Source organism: Urocitellus parryii, chromosome 2 (genome assembly GCF_045843805.1).
Source record: "Urocitellus parryii isolate mUroPar1 chromosome 2, mUroPar1.hap1, whole genome shotgun sequence".
Lineage (NCBI taxonomy): Eukaryota > Metazoa > Chordata > Mammalia > Rodentia > Sciuridae > Urocitellus > Urocitellus parryii.
In genome coordinates, this window is record NC_135532.1 from 94,443,226 (window position 1) to 94,449,242 (window position 6,017).

Consider the following 6,017-nt stretch of genomic DNA (forward strand, 5'->3'; position numbering starts at 1 on the left):
GACAGTGGATATATATTCTTATTGACTATTTTGACCTCCTCAGTAGGAACAATTCCTTAATTTTTCATGAAGAGTCTCTTTTTTTTCCTTTTCTTCTTTTATTTTTGATTGATTGATTGATTGTGTGTGTGTGTGTGTGTGTGTGTGTGAGAGAGAGAGAGAGAGAGAGAGAGAGAGAGAGAGAGAGAGTGTGTTGATTCATGGACATATATACATATTTCTTTTTTTCTTATTTGTAAAAATGTAGTTATGTTTCCTTGCCTTGTCTTTTGAGGGTTAGGATTTATGATTAGTATATTATGGTTTGGTTTTGTATTATTTTCCATTTGTCTATTTTTCATGTTTCTCTTTCTCTCTTTTCTTCTTCTAAGAGCTAAATTCTATTGTTCTCTCTTTCATGCTTCCTTTAATTTTTTTACCTTTTTTTGCCTCCTTATAATCATCACATCTTACATATCTTCTGCATTCTCTCTGTTCACTTTTTGAAATTGTAAGCTACTTTCCTATCACATTTTCCCCGATTAATTACTATATTTTACTACCTCTTAGCATTAATTGGTTTATATAATGTCCATCCCCACTATTAATGCTTCTGCAATTATTACTGCTGTGGATGCAATAGTTGACACTTGTTTTTTTCTTAATGCCAGATATAATACATGGTTACTTACATTTTTTTACTGATGCAATTTCTGACCCTACAATTTCTGGGTTTTGTTGCAATGAACACTGTAAATGAATGAAGGAATCAATGAACCAAATTAAAAATGCATTGGAAAGCATCACAAATAGACTAGATCACTTTGAAGAGAGATTTTTCAGGCCTTGAATACAAAGGATATTATCTTGAAAATAAAATTGACCATAGAGAAAAGATGTTATGAGACCATGAACAAACTATTCCAGAAATATGGGATAACATTAAAAGGCCAAATATAAGATTTATAGGGATAGATGAACACTGTGAAATACAAATTAAAGGAATGCACAAATTTTCAATGATATAATATCAGAAAAATTTCCAAAACGTAAGAATAAAATGGAAATTCAAATACAGGAGGCACACATAACTCCAAATGTACAAAAGCTGCTAAGAGAAAAATGACTGGTCACATTTAGAGGTAAACCAATATAAAAACAGAACTGATTTTTTAACCCAAACCTTAAAAGCTGGGAGGTCTTGGAATAATAAATATTAAACTCTGAAAGAAAATGGATGCCAACCAAGAATGCCATACCTAGCAAAATTAAGCCTCAGAATTGAAGATGAAATAAAAACTGTCCAAGATAAACAAAAGCTAAAAAATTCACAACTATAAAGCCTGCATCACAAAACACTCAATAAAATATTTCACAAGAAGAGATGAAAAATAAAAATGAAAACAGTAGAAGGAGAAACTACACTAGAAGTAGAGTCAATCAAAGGAGAATTTAGTTCAATTTAAACACTAGAAATGAATCAAATAACAGGGAATAAAAATCATCTCTCAATAATGACATTGAATGTAAAAGGTCTAAACTCTTCAATCAAAAGACATAAGCTAGAAGATTGGATTAAAAAACAAGACCCAACAATATGCTGTCTCCAAGAGGCTGACCCCATAGGCAAAGACATTCACAGAGAGGAGGTGAAAAGATGGGGAAAAAAATATCACATAGATCTTGTAAATGAGCAGGGATTACCATTCTCATATCAGATAAAACAGACTTCAAGCCAAAATTAATCAGAAGAGACAAAGAAGGTCATTACATACTGCTTAAGGGAATCATACAACAAGAAATAACAAATGAAATATTTAAGACTTTAGATGCCTCAAATGATGGAGCATCTGTGTACATCAAACAAACCCATCCCAATATTAAGAATCAAAAAGATCACAACACAAAAATACTGGGTGACTTTAACATGCCTCTCTCACTGGATAGATCATCCAAACAAAAACTAAATAAAGATGCTACAGAACTAAAATTACAATGAATACTTTATAACTAAAACTAAAAAGTTTCTTCTCAGCAAAAGAAACAATCAGTGAGTTGAATAGAGAGCCTACATGGGAGCAAATTTTTACCTCTCATACTTCAGATAGAGCACTAATCTCTAGGATACATAAAGAACTCAAAAAACTAAACACCAAAAAAAACCCCAAATAACCCAATCAATAAATGGGCCAAGAACCTGAACAGACACTTCTCAGATGATGATATACAATCAATCAACAAATATATGAAAAAATGTTCATCATCACTAGCAATTAGAGAAATTCAAATCAAAACTACTCTTAAGATTTCATCTCACTCCAGTCAGAATGGCAGCTATTATGAAGATAAACAACAATAAGTGTTGGCAAGGATGTGAGGGAAAAGGTACACTCATACATTGCTGGTGGGACTGAAAACTGGTGCAGCCAATATGAAAAGCAGTATGGAGATTCCTTGGAAAATTGGGAATGGAACCACCATTTGACCCAGCTATCCCTCTCCTCTGACTATACTCAAAGGACTTAAAAACAGCATACTACAGGGACACAACCACATCAATGTTTATAGCAGCACAATTCACAATAGCTAAACTGTGAGACCAACTTAGATGCCCTTCAATAGATAAATTGATTTTAAAAATGTGGCATATATACATAATAGATATCACTCAGCAATAAAAGAGAATAAAATCATGGCATTTGCAGGTAAATGGGTGGCATTAGAGAATCTATTGATAAGTGAACTTAGCCAAACCCAAATAACCAAATGCCAAATGTTTTCTTTAATATAATGAGGCTGATTCATAGTGGGATAGGGAGAGGGAGCATGGGAAGACTAGACGAACTCTAGATAGGGAGAGGGTTGGAGGGGAAGGGTGGGGACATGGGGTTATAAATGATGGTGGAACATGATGATCATTATTATCCAAAGTACATGTATGAGAACACGAATTGGTGTGAATATACTTTGTATACAACCAGAGATATAAAAAAAAATGTGCTCTATATGTATAATAAGAATTGTAATGCATTCTGCTGTCATGTATAAATTAAAAAAAAATTTTTTTAAAGAAACACAAAAAATTAAATAAAAGACATATATAAATTATTTCATCCATAAATATCCATAAATAACTGAATACACTTTTTTCTCAGCAGCACTTGGACACTTTCTAAAATAGACCATATCTTAGGCCACAAAGCAAATCTTAGCAATTACAAAAAAAAAATAGAGATAATACTTTGCATTCTATCATATCATAATGGAGTGAAAATAGAAATCAACAATAAGATAAAAATATAAGTTACTCAGGAGACTAAATAATATACTTTTAAAAAATGTATTTTATGGTAGAATGCATTTTGACATATTGTTCACAAATGGAGCACAACTTCTCATTCTCTGGTTGTACATGGTGCAGAGTCCCTCCAGGAGTGTAATCATACACGTATACAGGTAATAATGTCTGTCTCATTCTACTATCCTTTCCATCCCCACAGACCCACCCCTTCCCTAACTCCCCTCTCCACAAACCAAAGTTCCTTTGTTCTTCCCTATCTCCTGACTCAACTATGGATCAGCATCCACTTATCAGAAAAAAACATTTGATTTTTGGATTTTAGGGATTGGCTTAATTATACACTTTTGAATGATGAATGAATAGCATTTTTTATTTCTCAGGGGAGAAATAAAAAAATATTTAAAGGGGCTGGGGATGTGGCTCAAGTGGTAGCGCGCTGGCCTGGCATGCGTGTGGCCCGGGTTCGATCCTCAGCACCACATACCAACAAAGATGTTGTGTCCGCCGAGAACTAAAAAATAAAAAAAAAAAATATTAAAAAAAATTCTCTCTCTCTCTCTCTCTCTCTCTCTCTCTCTCTCTCTCTCCCCTCTCTCATTCTCTCTTTAAAAAAAAAATATTTAAAGGCAAATGAAAATAGAGATAAACATATCAAAATCTCTGGGACACCATGAAGGTAGTTCTAAGGGGAAAGTTCATAGCATTCAGCTCATACATTAAAAGAATAGAAAGATACCAAATGAATAATCTAACATTAACATCTCATGGCCCTATAAAAAGAAGAAATGTCAAAATCAGTAGACAGCAGGAAATAATTAAAATCAAAGCTGAAATCAATGAAATTGAGATTTTTAAGAAATTCCAAAGATCAACAAAACAAAAAGTTGGGTTTTTTTTTAAGAATAAACAAAATTGATAAATCCTTTGCCAAGTTAACCAAAAGAAAGGGGTAAAAACTCAAGTTCTTAAATTTTGTAATGAAAAGGGAAATATCATCACAGATAATACTGAAATCCAGAGGATTTTCAGAAACTACTTTGAAAATTTCCACTTCAATAAGCTGAAAATTTTGAAGACATTAACAAATTCCTAGAGACATAAGACCTACCCACATTAAACCAGGAGGATATAGAAAAATTAAATAGATCAATTTCAAGTAAGAAATTTGAAGCTGCCAACAAAATCCTACCAACAGAGAGAAAGCAAGGACTGGATGGATTCTCAGCTGAGTTCTACCAGACCTTCAAAGAAGAACTAACACCAATTCTCTTTAAATTATTCCATAAAATATAAAAGAAAGGAACTTCCAAACTCATTCTATGAAGCCAGTATCTATCATCCTGAGACCAAAACCAGATGAAGAAACATCAAGGAAAGAAAATTTCAGACCAATATCCTGAAGAACATCGTGTAAAAATTCTTAATAAAACATTGGCAAATCATATATAAAACCCCATTAAAAAGAGAATGCACCATGATCAAGTGGGTTTCATCCCAGGAATGCAAGGTTCAATATATGGAAAGCAATAAGTGTAATTCGCCACATAAATAAATTTAAAAACAAGGATCACATGATTATCTCAATAAGTATCCATTCATGTAAAAACACTAGAAAAACTAGGGATAGAAGAAATGCACCTCAATATTTTAAATGCTATATATGACGTGCCCAATGCCAACATCATTCTAAATGGAGAAAAATTGAAAGTATTTCCTAAAAAAAAAAAAAAGGAAAAAGAAAAAGACAGGGATGCCCATTTTGACCACTCCTATTTAGCATAGTCCTCGAAACTCTAGCCAGAATAATCAGGCAAAAGAAAGAAATTAAAGGGATATGAATAGGAAAAGAAGAGCTCAAACTATCTCTGTTTGCTGAAAACATGACCCTATATTTAGAAGACCAAAAAAACTCTGCCAGGAAACTTCTAGAACTCAAAAAGGAACACAGAAAAGTATCAGGATACAAAATCAACACCCATAAATCAATCTTATATCTATACTCCTATGATGAATCTGCTGAAAAAGAAATTAAGAAAACTAGCCCATTCAAGTAGCCTTAAAAAAAATTGGGAACCAATCTAACAAAATAGGTGAAGGACATTTACAATTAAAACTACAGAACACTAAAGAAAGCAATTGAAGAAGACCTTAGAAGATGGAAAGATCTCCCATTTTTCTTTCCTTTTTTTTTTTTTTTTTTTTTTGGTGTGTGTGTGTATGTGGTGCTGGGGATTAAACCCAGGTCCTTGTGCATGTGAGTCAAGCACTCTACCAACTAAGCTATATACCCAGCCCTGAGTCTCCCATGTTCTTGGAGAGACAGAATTAATATTGTCAAAATGGCCATACTACCAAAAACTCTACACAGATTCAATGCAGCCATGAAATTCATTTGGAAAAATAAGAGACCCAGAATAGCCAAAGCAATCCTTAGCAAGAAAAGTGAAGCAGGAAGCATCACAGTACCAGACCTCAAAATATGCTACAGAGCTATAGTAACAAAACCAGGATGGTACTGGCACCAAAGCAGGCATAAAGACTGTATTAGGATTCTCTAGAGAAACAGAATCAACAGGAAGTATAATTATAAAAAGGAGACTTTTTAGGTTGGCTTATGTGACAAGAAGCTGGATAGTCCACAATGGCTGTCTGCAGGCTGGAGAGCTGATTGAACCAATAGCTGTGTAGTCCAAGAGGCTGAAGCTCCAGAATAAGAGGGATCAACATTGCTACCCTA